The following is a 19940-nucleotide window of genomic DNA, read 5'->3' on the forward strand; positions in this document are numbered from 1 at the left end:
TGTCAGCTCGCTTCTCCCCCGGTGGTCGGCAGTGAATCCTCCAGTCCCTGGTGGACGGAACCGCTCCTCAAATTCTCGGCAGACAGCAGCGGTTCCTCCGGCTCTCGGCTGTTAGCAGCAACCCCTCTGTCCCCAGGCAGATGGCTGTGGCTGCTCCCCTGGCGGATGGCAGTGGCGAGGACATCCCTCCTCCCACACTCCCTCCCTCCTCGTTACAAGTAGGTTGACTTTTCTTTAGCTAAAATCGGTCTGTGCTTACTGAAATGCAAAACACTGCCCCCACTGTCCAAAGCGGTAAGTGTTGTTGGCCGTATGGGCACGTAAGTGTGCTGTTTTCAGCTCTACAGTCTGTAATACAGTGAGGGGGAATGCATATTTTATAAACTGAAACCCCAAATGCCAAACCCAAACTCTTGAAGTCAGAATTACAACTTGAAGGCTCGTGCAGAAATTCTCAACTCCGATTTTGCCAAGATGCAGGTGCATGATGTCACACAAACATGTCGACACTCAGGGAGATAGACATAGTAAGTGATAAACATTCACTTTATTAAGTAATATTTTATAAATGAGTTTGATTCAACATTAAAGCTTGTTTAACAAACGCCTGCAGAAACAGGTGTATAAAACATTGTAATCTCTTTTGATAATCGTACACCTGTAGCACAAATGCTAGCGCTGCAGCATTGTTTATCAGTTGGGTTGCTAGGAGACCTCTAATGACAGTCAAACACCTGCTAAGCTAACGGAAGCTTGCAGTTTTGTTTCCTTAAACGTCAACTTTCGAATATCGGGGAATGGAATGCATTAATGGTCGGAGATATCAAGTAGGAATATCTCACATCCAACTTGAATGGAACGCATCATAACCGTGTACCCTGATGAAATCGAATTTATTACAAGCAGCATTTAAATTGCAAATCTTATTAGATAGATTTTTTTTCCTGATTTTTAGACCTCCTTGAAAAATTACGATTTTTTTTTATCTTCAATTCACAAAACTGCAGTTAAAATTAGGATTGCTTGAGCATTAAGTGTCATTTCAAGTTCTGGCTTTTGTGCGTGGACTTGTTTTTAAAATGTCAGTTGGTACTATTAGTTGACTGCCACAAAATGTATGATTGTGAAACTGTGTTTTCTTAATGGCAAGAATCGCACTGAAAACCTTGACTTAAAATGCACGGCCCGTGGCTGGTCTACTTGGTATGTGAAACATTAGGAGCCCTTCTGTCAAAGTTACATGTGAAAAGTTTTTCCTGTAAGGGTATGGGCTGTGTTTCCTGTACAATGGATCTTAGGTCTCAAGAACATTCTCTATGCGCAAGGTTATGAACGTTTGTGCGTGAAATGTTGAAATGTTATCTCAGAATGCTCGTCGCTACAACTTCAATATAGGTTTTTGCGCATCTTTATACATACTTGGAATTTACCTTGCTAACAGAATGTTTATGTCAGGATCCTGTCACTTAGGTCAGTCATATTTATTGGTTGATGACAGGATCCTGACATCAATGTTTGTGTTTTGTGTTGAGCACATGGCTCAGTGATTATTTCCTGGCCATGTGCTCTGGCAGTCTTTGCTTGTGTCTTGAGTACATGTCTTTGGGTCTGATTTCCATGCTGTGCGCTCTTCTGTCTATGTTGTGTTTCATGTTTGGAGCATGGTGTCTGGATCCTGACTCTTCTGTCTAATTTGGTTTTGGTTCTGGTGTTGGGATCCAGACGCTCATGCTCCATGCCTTGTCTTTGTGAGCGCATGGATCAGGTTTGGTTATTTTGCCAGGCACTCTTCTATCTGTCTTTTGTGCTGTGTTTTTTGGTTTGAGAACATGGCTTATGATTGTGTTCATTCGCCATGTGCTCTTCTGACTTGTCTGTAGGGGTGGGTAAAAATATTGTTTTTCCGATTAATCACATTTTTCATTTGAACAATCTCTATATCGATCCTTAAATCCTAAGATCGATCTTTCAGTCAATGCGCAACCCTCCACTATAATGGGAGGAAATCACTCGCATTTGCAAACAAATTTTGTGCTATGCCATTCAAGTAAATATATTTGGCAACTGGCTGGTAAATGTTTACATTTCAGTCACCAGTAATTGAGTAGATTATTTGTGAAGCGTTCAGCTGCAAGATCCTTTCACAGCGTTCAATACTCTTTCTGTTCTTTACAGTCAGTTGTTGATCAAAAACAACTACCAAAAAAATATGTACTTCTTATCATGCATCGTACAAATGAGCCATTCGCGTCTCTTGTTAACATGCGCTCATTTGAAGGCGCTGTTTACAGAAATGCAGTTTTTTGTTAAAGAGACAGTACGGGTTTTAGCACGTGTTCAACAAATCAATGAAAATACTTGTAAATAGTATAAATGATGCTTTAACAATAAATATGTAACAAAAATAATATATGAAATATAAAATCTTATTTATTGAATGAATAAATGTTTTGCTCATTTTTTAAAAAGCCAAATTGTGACCAAAATGATGAAAAAGTATTAAGATATAATTAGTAAAATTAATATTTTCCTAATGTACCTTGTTAATAAGTCCTCTGTATAATTAACAGCATTATCTGGGTGATAATTTATTTTATATGTAAGCAATAGTTAAATTATAACTGAAATAAACCCATATGAATCTAAATCGAATCGAAATGAAATCGGAATCGAATCGAGAGTTTGTGAATCGGAATCAAATTGAATCGGGAAATCTGTATCAATACCTAGCCTCCACTTTAGTGTGAGCACATGGCTTCCATCAGAATTGTTTGCCATATGCTCGCCTGTCTCTGTCCTTATTTTCTTCCCTATTTTATCTCCCTGTGTTCTTTGTCCTGTGCCAGTTCGTTGTCAAAGGTATACATGGAGATTCTCCCAGTTTGTTTGTTTGTGTCGGTAGTCTGTCCATCTGGAATATCCTGTTCTGATCCTGGTACATGAGGCTCCCCCTTCACCAGCCTGGCCTACCCTGTTCCAGCCTGTTTTGGGGGCATTTGTTTCTTCCTTACGGGGTTGGGTTTTTTTTTTGTTTGTTTTTTTTTCTAATAAAGTCCATTTAAAATTCTGAGATTGAGTTCTCGCTTCACTACTCCGTTCTGTGACAGTTTCAAGTATTTTTTAAATAAGCCAAATTATCTACATAATTTAACCTGTACTTGTGCAAAATTATCTATTACTTTTAGACAATCCGTTTTTACACTATCCCTTTTGCTCATTTCTACCATATACTTAGAAATTCTGGATGCATATGCAGATGCAATACATTCAAATGCTGACTGATGCCAATGAAAACTGTATTTTAGTAAGTATTGTAATCTTAGGGGTTTCATTTCTCCTCAGTGTTTGTGCATCTTCACTGGCTATCTGGAGAAGAGTTGGGCCCATCTCTGTCAGGTAAGCAATATAACACTCTCCTCCAGCGAGTTCTGATCTCTCCCTCTCTGTGCAGTTGAATGTAACTTTCATCCTCTCACCTACATACTGTCAGTCAAACTCCAAAAAGTTTTGAAACAAGAACCATCAAACAGACACTTGCACACTTCGATTTATACCACACGCACTCTCCTGTCTAGTACATAGACTCTAATGGCTTGTAAGGCAGTTGTGGGCGCCTGAGGGCAGCTTGTCTTGCTTGTTGATGACCCCTGTTGTCTTCAGACTGTTGCCTGGATACTAGGGCCGTAGAGGTGGCCCTGACCATCAGGGAAATGGCCACTGCTAATGGCTGTCAGGAGAAAATCTTCGAAGCCTCTAGGGCTCAAGCTGATGATTGTAAACAACATTCTCACAAACATGAAAAAATATCTCCTTCCCACAGCACCTTTCTGTTGATCCAAGTAACAACACTAGGGAGTCCAGGAAGAGTCTGTCACAACATCCAGACCATAATATCCATGATGATGGACAGGGAAGGAGCTGTGTGTATGTCATATGTACTAAAAAGGACAATGGTTAAATTAAATATGGTCTGATCCAAATATTGGTGGCTCTGATTGTCTCCCAATGCATGTTGTAAAATTGCTTCTGTTTCTGAGCTGATTCATTACACACTCTTACACACACATATACACACATTTTTGCTTTCATTTTCAGTCTTTCTCCCATACACTAATTTTAAATACCATCAACCAATCTACACACATAGTTCACTCCTGCTTTGCTCTAGAGCAGATGATGGAAGGTGAAAAGTGTACATGTTGTATTTAAGCAATATCACACAAGCAAGAATGCAATATGGACCTACATCGGCACTGCTGTGATTCGGCGGCAGGCATGAGGCCACAGGCAATCACAGTAGTGCTGATTTAGGGCCATATAGCACAACTGCGAGTGTTATTGATATTGCTTACATACAACAGTTAAATGAACAAATACCTTTTTAAAATGAGTAAAATTTTAGTTTGGTATAAAAAAAAATACTTTCTTACGCCACGGATCAGAATCTGCCATTGCTGGTTCAAACCAAATAATATATCCAAGCCTCTCAAAAACATAACTTTACAAGTACTAGTATCAGGGCTTGGGCTGTTTCTAACATGTAATTGGAGATGTGTGTGTGTGTGTGTGTGTGTGTGAGAGAGAGAGAGAGAGAGAGAGAGAGAGAGAGAGAGAGAGAGAGAGAGAGAGAGAGAGAGAGAGAGAGAGATTTGGAGTGTGTGCGATCACCTGTTGATGATGCTGTAGTCTGTTAGACAGCTTTCTGAAGATAATGTCATTTTGGTGAAATTCATCCCATTTTCTCAGTGGAAAAATAGCCATCCAAGCAGGGGTATTCCTCCCTATTTTGCAATAGCTGGTTTGCAAGAGTCATTCACTATAAAAACTGCAATCTCTGCTATTCCGTACATCCTCACCAGTGTAGAAAGTCTGGTAAGAGGTAAGTGATTCACGTCATGTCACCAACTGGCTCATATTACACACAAAAATGGCCTTTTGCCTCCACCTGCTGGCTAAAATATGTAATGTCACAAAATGAAATGTAAAGAGACAGATGGTTCTTAACACATCTGCACTACTCTTACACTTTAGTTTAGAACGGCACAAACACAAGCGGTGTGATACAAACTAGAGATGTCCCGATCGGCCGTCGATCAAAATGGGCCGATATTCTTCGTCGACATTCATGAATTTAAACATTCAGACATGATGTAATTGAGATGAATATGCTGGTTTGTTTTTAAAAATGTGTTTGAGCAATCATGAGCGCTTTTAGCTTTACTCTCTTTAACATGAGCGTTCTCTGCGTCAAAGATGTGCGCTCTTCAGGTGCTCTCAATATCTCATCATCAGTAACTCATCCTAATTTAAATCAGATTAATGTGGGTCACAATACCACTTATAATAAATATAACTGTTTAACCTTCAATAACAACACCGCGCCTTCATGCATTTGCTTAATAATTAGTGATTTATGTTACAGCAAAACTCAAAGACAGTAAACAGACCATAGATATTAATGATTTCTAACTGGAGCAGTTTTAGAGCTTGTTATGAATATATTTTTCTTATTTTTGAATGATCTCTGCGGTGTGTGATGCTTTCATGGTTTATACTGGTTGTCAGTATGTCACAATGGCATTTTGATATTGACAATAGAACTATTTTGTGGATTTGTGATTTATTTTTGTACCTTTATAATAAAGTTAAAATAAGCTATTACACAGTTTTATAAAAATGCTAGCTGCACAAAGTTAAATGCATTAAGCTGAAGACATCTTTTAGTTACTTTGTTTACTTAGTTATTTTTGTAACCAAACAAAAACAATCTGCAGCTCTATTATCTAGCAAATAAAGTATTGGATCGTGACTCGGTATCGGCAGATATTTAAAACGTAAATATCGGATCGGGATCGGGGGTCAAAAAAGCTGATCAGGACATCCCTAATACAAACAGTGAAGCGTCCAAGTGCTGATGGTGTGAGAACATCAGTACACATGGAACGTCTCTCGTCCAATTAGAATCGAGGATGGATCTAACTGTTGTATATTCAATTATATCTATTTCTCTCTTTGTCTTTCTCACCTATGAACACCTATTGGAGCTAAATGACTGTAAGACTCTCAGCATTTATATTCAATCAAATCTGCTCTCAACGAGAGTGAATCGGTGTGAATAGACAAGTGAGAATTACTCAAAGGACAGTTTTCACTTAAATCTACATTTATAAGGATTGTGTAGGTTGGTTGATTTTGATGTGCTGTAAAGTAGGATGTTCATTTTGTTGTGTAACCCTTCATTAGGATAATGTGAACTGCGTGGCCTCCCTCGCACAATGTGTAATTTCAGCACAGTTAATATAGCTAGACATCTCTTCCCTCAAAGATTGAAACAGATGTGGTCTTGTGTACATAGCTGCCTAAACCCTAATAACCATAATAACATGTATGAGACACCGTTGGGGTTCAATTGTATTGTCAGGATCCTGACACTCTAGTTGAGCTTTTGTTGTGTCTGGACCCTGTCACCTGACTTTCTGTGTTTGTGCCTGCTTTGTTTATCTAGTGTCAAGATCCTGCCACTTTGGTTGGTCTTGTTTGTAGTTTTTGTGGCTGGATCCTGACACTAGTGTTGTGTGAGTGCACTTGGCTTTGTGTTACCTATCTGGCACTTACTCGACATTGTGTCGATGAGTTGACACTAGGGGTTCACTCTTGGGAGCCCAGACATCTCTGATCTTTGAGAAAAGTATAAAGGCATTTCAACAGCATTAATCCGTGCACGTTATTGTCGCTCGTACACGCGATAGAGTAAAGCCGCGCGAGGCTGTTGTATGAACATCAGAAAGTCAGAAAGATTTACAAACAAAGACTTAGATTACAATTCTATATACACATCACATTCTCCACAACATACCAAACAATAAATTACAAAAAATAAGTAAATAACTAAAATAAACAAAAATAAAAATAAAGTAGGGGAGTGGGAGTGGGAGGTTTTTACATTACAAAACCAATTCTTCAACAAAGAATACACATCTTTTGCTTTGGAACTTTTTATCCCACTCAACATCTCTATATAAATGGAAAATTCCTCTTTAAAAGCAAGACAATTCCCCAAAGTTTCCACTCTATCTAATCTTATCTGCCGCTTTTGCTCGCTCAAACAGTGACTCCCATGTATTTATTTATTTTTTTTTAATAAAGAGTCCTAATTCTGGTTTGAGATTCCTTCAGCTGTATTTAAAAAATGTGGTGGCATAAGTTTTCTGTTACAGTGGGACGGAAATTTATAAACTTTCTACTTTTCACCAAGTACTATTATATTGTAAATTGATTTTCAAATATAATTTTAGCCCACATAACATGTCAATTTAGAATAACAGATGTATAACAGTGAGCAGAAAATCTTTGTTTATTGATGAGTGATGGCAAAAAGGCTTATGGTCAGTGACACATGTTATGGATAACTTTGGGAATATAATGAGTCTCAATATTTGTGTTAAATACAATACAGGTTGCTCACCTAAAGTGTATGATAAAATTATCAAAAGTATCCCATTGTCGATGATTAAATTAGTTAAGGAACAATTAAAATATTCAGTGGTAAAACCTAAATTGCATGATCTCATGATAGAAAATGAAAACTTTACAGATAAAAAATGCTCTAACAGATTTTTTTAGAGATGGTTTACAACAACAATGTTTTCCAGGTCCTGTAAAAAGATCTTACATTTTTCATAATTTGGAGATGAAAGGCGTGAAATTAGAACCAATTTATTTTCAGTTTCCATTGCCCCTTAATGTAAAGAGGTGCACTTTAAAATTATGAATCATATTTATCCAACTAAGAATAAGATTTAATGTCTGGGACTCAAATCTGTGTCAAATATACAAGTCAGAGATAGAAACAGCTGAACACTTGTTTTTTCAATGTAATTTGGTGTATTCATTCTGGAAGGATGCATTTAGCTGGATGCAACAAAAAATGCATTGATTCTGATCATTTCATGGGAAATTGTTACATTTGGTTTATTAATTAAGGATAAAAATGTATCTTGTGTTATTAATAATTTATTGTTTTTGTTGAAATTTTACATACAAATTTGTCAAAATTCCTCCCCGATTACTTGCTTTTAAAGAGGAATTTTCAATGTATTTAGAGACATTGAGTGGGATGAAAAGTCCCAAAGCAAAATATGTGTATTCTTTGTATCTCCTACTCCCCTACTTTATTTTTATTTTGTTATTGTACTTATTTACTTATTTTTGTAATTTATTGTTTGGTATGTTGTGGAGAATGTGATGTGTAAATTGAATTGTATTCTCAGTCTTTGTTTGTAAATCTTTCAGGTATGACTGACTTACTGTTGATGTTAATACTAGAATAAAAAAAAAAACTATAATAAAAAAACAGACTTCCGGAAAAAGGGTAAGTTACCAATGATTTCTTATATTTCTTTTCGGAGCCGAGCGGATTCACTGATCTGAATCCCTCTTGCAATTCCATTCATCTCTTTCTCTCTAAGCTGTTGGATCTATGTCGCATTACAGCGACGAAGATGAGTTCTCGATAGCGGCATCAGAGAGCGGGGTCGTCATGTCTGACGCTGAGGACTCGGCTGGACTCCCACCCTAGGGTGCGGAGGCTCATTCGCAGGCCGACGCAGAGCTGACGGCCATGCTTTCCCGGGCAGCTGCGAGTGTCATTGGAGGCTCCCGTCCCCCTCCTCCTTGAAAGTGTATGTGGCCGCTATACCGGCGCATCACGATGCAATGGATGGTAAGTGTTTGGGGAAGCACCATATGATCATCAGGTTCATTAGAGGCATGAGGAGGTTTAAACCCCCACAGCCCGCACCTCGTTCCCTCATGAGACCTCTCCGTGGTCCTTTGGGGAGCTCCCTTCGAGCCCCTTGAGTCAGCAGAGCTAAAGGCGCTCTCCCTAATGACCACCCTCCTGACGGCACTAACCTCCATAAAGAGGGTAGGGGACATGCAGGCGTTCTCTGTCGGCAACCTGTTCCTAGAGTTCGGTCTGGGTTACTCTCACGTCATCCTGAAACCCCGACCGGGCTACGTGCCCAAGGTTCCCACCACCCCTTTCAGGCATCAGGTGGTGAACCTGCAAGCGCTGCCTCAGGAGGAGGTAGACCCAGCCTTGGCATTGCTGTGTCTGGTGCGTACTCTTTGCATCTATTTGGATCGCACGCAGAGCTATAGAAGCTCCGAGCAGCTCTTTGTCTGCTTCGTTGGACAGTGGAAAGGAATCACTGTCTCCAAACAGAGGATTGCTCACTGCGTCATAGATGCCATCACTATGGCATACCATGCCCAGCTTGTGCCATCCCCTGCTGGCCTGGGAGCCCATTCTACCAGGGGTGTTGCAGCTTCTTGGGCGTTGTCCCGCGGCGCCTCTCTAGCAGACATCTGTAGAGCTGTGGGCTGGGCAACACCTAACACCTTTGCAAGGTTTTATAACCTCAGGGTTGAGCCAGTTTCATCCCATGTGTTATCAGGTGACACAAACAGGTAAGTTTGTGTCAGCTGGCCGGTTGTACCGCTTGTGCGTAGAGCCTTTCCCCTCAATTGAGGCAAAGACGTGCGCTCTTTTCTTAGTTGCTTTTGCAAAAAAGTGTGAACCCTGGACCAACGAGCCTTCAGGAGAGGTATGTGCGTCACTTAGGCCCTGATACTGAGGTAAGTGCTCCACATGTGCTGGTTGTCTCCTTAGGTAACCCCGTGTGATGTATATTCCCTGATGTATAGACCTACTAAGTAGTGGGAATTGGGCATTCCAAATTGGGAGAAAAGGGGATATCCGCCGCATCCAGAACCACATTACTGCGACCATAAGGAGGTTAGCCCATGTGACTCTACCCTCTCTAGCAACTGGGCCAATTTGGTTGCTTAGAAGACCTGTGTTACGAATGAGGACGGAGGCTGACAAAGGTTGAGGATCCAAATGCGGGTTTATTGATAAACAGACACAACAGGAGCAAACAAAACAACCACGATGGGTAAAATGAAAGCAAAACACAAAAACGCTGGAACACTGGAACTAGGAACTCGGGCATGGAAGCGAACATCAACATTTAACAAACGACAAGGTAATGGAGGAATGGGCAGGGTTATATACACACAAGGCAGGATGATTACAAACAAGACACAGGTGAGAACAATGACAGTGAACATGAACGCTAACAAGGAGACTATGGAGTTAAATAAAGGACAAAAGTGAAAACTAAGGAGCAAGGTGAAACATGACAGGGTAGTACATTACATAGCCCCCCCTCAAAGGATCGGATCCCAGACGATCCTAAAAACAAACATACAAAAAAAACAAAACAGAATCGTCCAAGGAATGAGGGGGGGACTAGCAGACCACAGAGAGCACAAGGGGACACCAGACAATCCAGGGGGGGACAAGGGGCAGATAGGTAGACCAAGGGGGGCACAGAGGGCAGACAGGCAGTCCAAGGGGGCACAAGGGGCAGACAGACAGTCCAAGGGGGCACAGAGGGCAGGTGAGCAGTCCACTGGGGCACAAGGGGCAGACAGACAGTCCAAGGGGAGCACAAGATGGGGACTGGGTCAGGTGGCCTGGGAGGCGGCCAAAGGACAGGGACAGGTTCAGGAGGCCTGGGAGGCTCTGAAGGCGGAGACCTGGAAGGCTCTGGAGGCGGAGCCGATGGAGGTGGTACCGTAGGAGGCTCTAGAGGCGGAGCCGATGGAGGTGGCGCCATAGGAGGCTCTAGAGGCGGAGACCTGGAAGGCTCTGGAGGCGGAGCCGATGGAGGTGGCACCGTAGGAGGCTCTAGAGGCGGAGCTGATGGAGGTGGCGCCATAGGAGGCTCTAGAGGCGGAGACCTGGAAGGCTCTGGAGGCGGAGCCGATGGAGGTGGCACCGTAGGAGGTTCTAGAGGCGGAGACCTGGAAGGCTTGGGAGGCGGAGCCATGGGAGGCGGAGCCGTAGGAGGCGGAGCCCTGGAAAGCTCGGGAAGCTCGGGAGGTGGAGCTCTAGGAAGCTCGGGAAGCTCGGGAGGCGTTGGCTCTTGGATGGTCATGGCTGCTGACGCTGGCTCAGGGACGGTCGAGGCTACAGGCGTAGGTTCACTGCTGTCGGAGGCTACAGGCGTAGGTTCACTGCTGTTGGAGGCTACAGGCACTGGCTCACTGACATCGGAGGCTACAGGCGCTGGCTCACTGACATCGGAGGCTACAGGCGCTGGCTCACGGACATCGGAGGCTACAGGCACTGGCTCACGGACATCGGAGGCTACAGGCGCTGGCTCACGGACATCGGAGGCTACAGGCGCTGGCTCGGGGACGGTCGGGGGCTCAGGCTCGCTCACAGTGACATGCGTGGGCGCTGGCTCGCATACCGTAGAAGGCGTGAACTGGGGATCGGAAGCCTTTCTTCTCCTCCTCCTCCGGGCAGACGAAGCTGGCAGCATTGGCTCCTTGATCACGGCAGGCATGAAGGTTGGTTCGCCGGCAGATGTGAAGGGACGAACCACGGGCGAATGGAGGGTTACCACATTGGGAGGAGCTACGGGGTTCTCCTCGACTATGTCCACGGTGAACGAGGAACTGCAGGCCAGTAGGGTCTCCTCCACGAACGTGTGGAGCGTCCAGCCGCGCGGTGCCGGTGGCAACCACTCCTTGAGCGCACTGTTCAGGTTAGCCCGGAAAAATACGACCAGGGAGGAATCAGGGAAGTCGGAGGCACTCGCAATTGCGAGAAAATCGTGGATGTGCTCCTCGACCGGACGATCTCCCTGCATCAGGCTGAGAAGATTACAGTTGGCCTGTAAAACCGCTGGATCCATGTTTGGTCGTTTGTTCTGTTACGAATGAGGACGGAGGCTGACAAAGGTTGAGGATCCAAATGCGGGTTTATTGATAAACAGACACAACAGGAGCAAACAAAACAACCACGATGGGTAAAATGAAAGCAAAACACAAAAACGCTGGAACACTGGAACTAGGAACTCGGGCATGGAAGCGAACATCAACATTTAACAAACGACAAGGTAATGGAGGAACGGGCAGGGTTATATACACACAAGGCAGGATGATTACAAACAAGACACAGGTGAGAACAATGACAGTGAACACGAACGCTAACAAGGAGACTATGGAGTTAAATAAAGGACAAAAGTGTAAACTAAGGAGCAAGGTGAAACACGACAGGGTAATACATGACAACCTGGCTGGAGTCACTCAGCACGCCCTGGATTCGAACTCGTAACTCCAGGGGTAGTAGTCGGTGTCTTTACTCGCTCAGCTACCCAGGATCCCAGAACTAATTATCGAAATACTTTCTACACAGACAATGCTTGACTGAACTAAATTTACACAGGACGTAAAAAGCTGTGAAATAACAACAGAAGGCATGAAAAAAAGCATGATCTTGCTTCAGTGTATAATTAAACATTATATATAACTTGAGACTGTGTGACATTGTTCACGTATTTCACCATAATAATTTCTAGAAAAAGGTTTCCAAACTTCTCTTCTAATTGACAGATTTGTAAAAATCTGAGGAGCATCCTTAAAGTTCAGCCTTTAATTAATATTATATCCTCATTTCCCCACCATCATGTTCTTCCAACCCAGTGAAACTTTCTGTATTCTGTGGAACCCAAAATGTATTAGACAGAATTTTAGGGACTGACAGTCTCAGTCACCATTCCCTTTGCATGGAGTGAAAGTAACTGATGATTAGGGTTAGCATTCTGTCTAACATCTCCTTATAGGAATAATTTGTACAAAATTTAAAATTCTCGCATCATTTACTCACCCTCATGCCATCCCGTATTTTTTCTTTTCTTTTGCTGAACACAAAGTTTGTTTGAAGAATATCTCAGCTCTGTTAGTTTATACTAGAATGCAAGGGAATGGGTTCCAAATCTTTGAAGCTCAGAAAGCACAAAGGCAGCATTAAAGAATTCAAATGAAAGGGGTTCAATCTATGTCTTAAGAAGAGATATGAGAAGTGTGGATGTGAAACAGATCAATATTTAAATCCTTTTTTACTTATCTCCATTTTCACATTCTTCTTCTTGTGTATTTAATGTTTCAATTATTGTGCATATCGCCACCTACTGAACAGAGAGTAGAATTAATAGTAAAAAAAGGACTTTATATATAATAAAGTGATATATATATATATTTATCTGTTTCTGAAAATTACGTATGAATAATTTTTTGTTGCTGCTGTGTGCTTTTTGGAGCTTTAATTTTCAGGTCACCATTCTCTTGCAGTGTATGGACCAACAGAGCTGAAATATTCTCCTAAAAATCTTCAATTGAGCTCTGCAGACTTTTTTGGATGGCTGGCTAACTTCCAGTATTCAGACTGAAGTCATAATTCAGTCATTCTTCTAAAACAAGATAACCTCTGCTCTTCATTTCTCCTATATGCAAACCTTTGCTATTGACTTTGCAGAAAAAGGAGGGGTCTTTTTAACAAGGCTGTGGCTTAAAGAGAGCCTTCGACAGCCATTCAAAAAGTTTATTTCCCAAAAAGGCAAACCTTTTCAGATCCCAGCATAATCATCCTCTCTTTTTCTTATTTCTCTGTGTGGTCTGAAGTTAGAGAATAGTTAGAGATAGAGGGTGAGTGTTTAACCAAATTAAATAAGTAATTAAAGGAGAAAATAAATCACCCCATTTTCATATATTCATATTATTAAACAACAGACCATCTGTTTATATTGGATCTTTATATAACAAATACAGCTTCTAATGTTAATTGAGTGAGAATAATCTGAATAATCCAACGTGTTCTCCCTTTTTCTTTGTAATTCATAAAATTGCATGACAGACTGCACTCTGTGTTCTCAGATGCGTTAATCCCCATCAGATCCCTGTGGCCATTACATAAATGTCATAATCTCTTTCATAGTTTATGAACGCTGGCAGGAGGTCAGCCGGAAACCCCATTGGCTGTTTTGAAACACAGATTATGAAAATCTAAAAGCAAATGGAGGTTGAAAACAAACACCTGCAAATTAATAAAGCGCATAGTACTTTGGAGTTTAGTTCAAAAGTTGTGAAGAGCTGTGTTCGTCTGGTTTTCAGCGGAAAGAGTTAAACAACTTACTGTTTAAATAAGAAAGAAAACTGTGCTTTTTATGCCATTCCATGGGGTCAATAACGTGTCTGGATTCGAATGAGGTTGGAAGTTAGAGAAGTTGAGGTGTAAGAGAAAGGGGAAAGAGGTTAGTGACAGGAACACAATATAATGACAGGAAGTTCAGTTGGACTTTGTGTGCACACCCTGCTAAAGACATCCATCAAACAAATTTTTAATATTTTGTTGTTATTCCTGTCATTGTTTTATTTTACATAATTTATCAAAAAAACTGATGTTTGCTGCAATATAAAAGTGACCTTCACTCAGAACCCCAGGGAGATGGAAACAATAGCATGACACTTTTTTCTTTTCTTTTTTATTTCATGGGCGTTTTGTTTATCTAGTGGAAAAAACACTGCTCACTTTTATGTTTTCCATGATCTTGTTCATGGATGAAAGTGCCAGCAGGCCAGGGCACAATCTTCAATCACAAAGATTTTTTTTATCTAAACACTTGCTGTTCTCTAAAGAGTTCCTAGCAAGAAAAAGGGAAGAGGAAAGTTGGAGTTGACCCTGTTACTGTGGATAGCGTCATGTTTTGGGAGCGCATTTTCTAATATATGATATGCCATAATATGATATGTTGTAGACAGAGAACTGATATTTGCCTGCAAATTCATTATAGATGAACAGCGGGAAATACACACACACACACATATATATATATATATATAGATAGATAGATATATAGATAGTTGATATACAGTGGGTACAGAAAGTATTCAGACCCCCTTAAATTTTTCACTCTTTGTTATATTGCAGCAATTTGCTAAAATCATTTGTTCATTTTTTTTTTCCTCATTATTGTACACACAGCACCCCATATTGACAGAAAAACACAGAATTGTTGACATTTTTGCACATTTATTAAAAAAGAAAAACTGAAATATCACATGGTCCTAAGTATTCAGACCCTTTGTTCAGTATTTATTAGAAGCAACCTTTTGATCTAATACAGCCATGAGTCTTTTTGGAAAGATGCAAAGTTTTCACATCTGGATTTGGGTATCCTCTGCCATTCCTCCTTGCAGATCCTCTCCAGTTCTGTCAGGTTGGATGGTAAACATTGGTGGACAGCCATTTTCAGGTCTCTCCAGAGATGCTCAATTGGGTTTAAGTCAGGGCTCTGGCTGGGCGATTCAAGAACAGTCACAGAGTTGTTGTGAAGCCACTCCTTTGTTATTTTAGCGGTGTGCTTAGGGTCATTGTCTTGTTGGAAGGTGAACCTTCGGCCCAGTCTGAGGTCCAGAGCACTCTGGAGAAGGTTTTTGTCCAGGATATCCCTGTACTTGGCCGCATTCATCTTTCCCTCGATTGCAACCAGTCGTCCTGTCCCTGCAGCTGAAAAACACCCCCACAGCATGATGCTGCCACCACCATGCTTCACTGTTGAGACTGTATTGGACAGGTGATGAGCAGTGCCTGGTTTTCTCCACACATACCGCTTAGAATTAAGGCCAAAAAGTTCTATCTTGGTCTCATCAGACCAGAGAATCTTATTTATCACCATCTTGGAGTCCTTCAGGTGTTTTTTAGCAAACTCCATGCAGGCATTCATATGTCTCTCACTGAGGAGAGGCTTCCGTCGGGCCACTCTGCCATAAAGCCCCGACTGGTGGATGGTTGCAGTGATGGTTGACTTACTACAACTTTCTCCCATCTCCCGACTGCATCTCTGGAGCTCAGCCACAGTGATCTTTGGGTTCTTCTTTACCTCTCTCACCAAGGCTCTTCTCCCCCGATAGCTCAGTTTGGCCGGACGGCCAGCTCTAGGAAGGGTTCTGGTCGTCCCAAACGTCTTCCATTTAAGGATTATGGAGGCCACTGTGCTCTTATGAACCTTAAGGGCAGCAGAAATTTTTTGTAACCTTGGCCAGATCTGTGCCTTGCCACAATTCTGTCTCTGAGCTCTTCAGGCAGTTCCTTTGACCTCATGATTCTCATTTGCTCTGACATGCACTGTGAGCTGTAAGGTCTTATATAGACCGGTGTGTGGCTTTCCTAATCAAGTCCAGTCAGTATAATCAAACACAGCTGGACTCAATTGAAGGTGTAGAACCATCTCAAGGATGATCAGAAGAAATGGACAGCACCTGAGTTAAATATATGAGTGTCACAGCAAAGGGTCTGAATACTTAGGACCATGTGATATTTCAGTTTTTCTTTTTTAATAAATGTGCAAAAATGTCAACAATTCTGTGTTTTTCTGTCAATATGGGGTGCTGTGTGTACAATAATGAGGAAAAAAAATGAACTTAAATGATTTTAGCAAATGGCTGCAATATAACAAAGAGTGAAAAATTTATGGGGGTCTGAATACTTTCCGTACCCACTGTAGATATAAATGTCCAATTCATCCATTCCACACAGTAGCATTTTCCCTGTGACCAGGGAGCTATTAAAACCATTAAAAAAAACATTTCCGGTGTAGTTGGATTGTTTCGGTTCATGGGAGAATGTGATGCTGTCATTCACAATCGTAAAACCATTTTACATATTTAAATCATATTTTCAAATGAAACATTATTTCATGTCAATGTAATCTCAAAAGAAGAGAAGATGCAACTTACCGTCATCCATTGGAAACTTGCTATAGTGGCAGGAGAACAAGATGGAGTCCATATTAGCTCTGCCCCTACTTTCACTTTTAAATCCAGTTTTGTTGAAAATAAATATGGCGGCCGTAAGAGTGTAAAAGTCAAGAAGCACATGTTAGCTCTGACAGCTAACTCGTGTTTTTGGACCATGACAAAAAAAAGCTGACTAAACTGCTCTGAGTGCTTCTTGACTACATTATTGAACCTTGTTATTCTCTGGTGGACCATCTGTGGAAGGGTGATGTTTTTTATGTTTTTTGGGACTTTTTGGACTTTTATGCTTGTGGGACAGTTCTTGCTTTGTGTGTTGAATTGATGACAATATAATTTAAAAAGACTGCATATATGGGGTGTTTTGAACTTAATTTCTTTATTTATTGTTTATTTTGGTAAGAATGTTACCTTTTTTTTCCAAGTCTAGGGGTTTATGTGAGAATTTTGTACTAAAATATTCCATACACTTTTTGCATTTACATTTTTCCAATGTAACTGAAATAAAGACTTGACTGACAGAAAGAACCTGACAGTCACACAATCGACAGCTGGTCACTGTCTGGCACCCCTAATTCAACTATAAACAAAGTTAAGGAAAAGTGAGAAGCGTTACATGATGTAACTCCATCTCTTACTAAGTTTACAAGAATGAAAACCCCCTTATGATTTAGTCAACTCCTTTTGTAAAAGGTCAATGTCAATATTATAATAATATGATAACAAAGTGATGTACAGTTTTTACTGGCTCAGCTATTTATCCGTAATGTGATCACACCCACAGGCAGAGGGTGCTATTCATACGGTAATGTGCTGTGACAATCAATGCAAATGGTAAATGTCCCCTACTGTGCCTTAAAAATATCTAGTTCGTTCACTTTTCAGCGCATTTGGAAGATCGCAAGATACACAGGCGAGAAAGCTCTTGGATAGTGACGAAGAGTTAACATTTTCCTCAGAAGACGAGCGAGACTCCGATGAACGTTTGCATTTTGAAGAGAGACTTGATCCAGGGTTAAAGGTGTGTAATGTCTGCAACACTTCACCAAATGGAATTTTAAAAATAATTGCTGTTTCTAAACAGATCCAAATAACACCATGCTATGTCAGGCTGGATGGGCCACAAAAAGATTATTAGGTATTTTTTAGGTTAAAAAAAAAAAAATGGCTGACTACAAACAGTTGGTCGTTTGGTCTTGGTGGACTAGATCTGCTAGATCTGCAGGTATGAAGATTTGCTATTTCTAGAATATACAAGATACAAGAATAGCCCAATAGGCCAAATTAAATTTACAAATTAAAGTGCGAATATTTCGAATATTCGTCTAATTTAAGAAAAAATTCACTTTTAATGCTAAAATTGTGTATTCGAAGTTTGGGTTTGTGCCAAGCACTGACGATGACTTCAGATCGATTGCATTCTTGTGCAAAAAAAAGCTAGACGCAATGCAACAAATACTGTTTAACTGAAAGCAGGTGTCTCAATATGATTTTTCTTTTTCTTTTTTGGATTTTCTCCCCAATTTGGAATGCTCAGTTCCCAATGTGCTCTAAGTCCTCGTGCTGGTGTAGTGACACACCTCAATCCATGTAGCGGAGGACGAATCTCAGTTGCCTCCATGTCTGTGAGTGTCAACCCACGCATCTCATCACATGGCTCGTTGAACGCGTTACCGAGGAGACCTAGCATGTGTGGAGGCTTCACGCTATTCTCCGAGGCATCCACGCCCCACCAGAGCGAGAACATTATAGCGACCATGAGGAGGTTAACCCAGTTTGACTCTAAGCTGATTGGCGAACCGATTGCATGTTCAAAGGACCTATTAGCTTGCACCATGTAGAATTTCTTGACGTCCGAATCATTTGACTGAATATTAATCTTGGATATGAGAGAAAAAATATCATTGAAAGAATATCACACATCAGTTTTAAGCTTGGCTGGTTTTTATGTTGAGGTGTGAAGGCTGAAAATAATATATATAATATATGTCTTAATGTTTTTACTGAGAAATGTTTGAAGGTGTGATGAAACAAATGTTAATTTAGTCTCAAGGTTTGGTTGATTTTTGGTGTTGCATAATTGCAAAATTATATGGTTTAACAAGCTATAAATATTTCATCATGCTGTTGTTCTCTATTTTGCTACTTGTATTTCCCCCCAGAGCAGAGTCTTCTTTAATCTGTAGTGCTAAAAATACAACTTGCAAAACATACAGCTGACACTCACACACTGACACTAACCATTAGTGAGGTGAGCTATGGGGGGTGAACTCTGCTTTGAGACCCGTCCGCATTTCATCCCTTTATATCTTTATATCCAGTTCTGTTGCTTTCGTTTACTTTCATCGCAGCATTTATTTTTGATCATAATGCCTTCGTTTTCTCTCTCTTAACCATGAATATCGACAGATGGATTGATGAAGCGCTGAAAGAATTTATGGGCGAGCAATTAGATGCAGGGATGAAACAGCACGTGTGCACATGTGCAATCTGGTGTGTTGTGTTTCGCTATATTTCATGGTCTCATCTGTGAGTGTAATTTCACAGAATGGGTGCAAGAAAAAAAACTCAGAGAAGAATATTTGGGAGAGAAGGTTGAGCAGATACAGGAGGAGCAGGATGGAGAGAATATAAAGTAAAGAGAGAGACAGATTCTGAAAATGATGTTCACTGTGGCTCATATCCTAATTTATAATGCAGCACTCTGGAATGATTGATTCTGATTGGTAAATCGCAGCAATCTGCTGTGAAATACTTTCATATTGTCACCGTTAAACTTTTAAATTAATCATTGTGCCAAGCAACTGATTTTCTTCATAGCTGTGCTAGTTTCATGTCTCTCAAATCACAACATGGTCTCTTCCTTTTCGTTTGATAAAATTGTTTTGAAGTCAATATTTTGTGTACATTTGCTCCTTTATTTGTTAACAAGCCCTGTAGTAAGCCTGATAATGTAAAATCAGCTGGTCATTAAATCAAGATAAGACCTATTGTTGCCATATGAGCAGCTGACTGCATATTATCCCTATGGGTGGATGGATATTTAGACAGACACAAAGAGCGATTTCACTATTCCTGCCCTTCACACTGCACATAATCAAACAGACACATAAGGAATAGAGAAAGTAGAGAATGATTCTGAAATCTAAGTGATGAACCGACCCAAAGCATAATGGCAAAGCAGCGAACGAGCTGTAATTACGGCTGGGCAATTTGCCGTGGTTACTGTGGGCCTCTAGCACCGGGGCTGAGGGAGAGCGGGATAATGG

At 40.9% G+C, this 19940-nt stretch overlaps 1 protein-coding gene across 7 annotated transcripts in view; it reads left to right on the top strand.

Annotated features, from left to right (window-relative positions):
• Positions 1 to 19940, top strand: part of LOC127629152 (extracellular sulfatase Sulf-2-like) — a 242361-nt gene that overhangs the window by 86507 nt on the left and 135914 nt on the right. The window contains exons 3-4 of one of the 7 annotated variants that reach the window (XM_052106242.1): positions 3343 to 3396; positions 17557 to 17692. The exons of 5 other annotated variants lie outside the window; for them this stretch is intronic. The gene's annotated coding sequence lies outside the window, so the exon portion shown is untranslated. The remainder of the gene's footprint in view (positions 1 to 3342; positions 3397 to 17556; positions 17693 to 19940) is intronic. One more of the 7 variants, XM_052106241.1, reaches the window with a different exon arrangement.

This window comes from Xyrauchen texanus, chromosome 35 (assembly GCF_025860055.1).
Source record: "Xyrauchen texanus isolate HMW12.3.18 chromosome 35, RBS_HiC_50CHRs, whole genome shotgun sequence".
Classification (NCBI taxonomy): Eukaryota; Metazoa; Chordata; class Actinopteri; order Cypriniformes; family Catostomidae; genus Xyrauchen; species Xyrauchen texanus.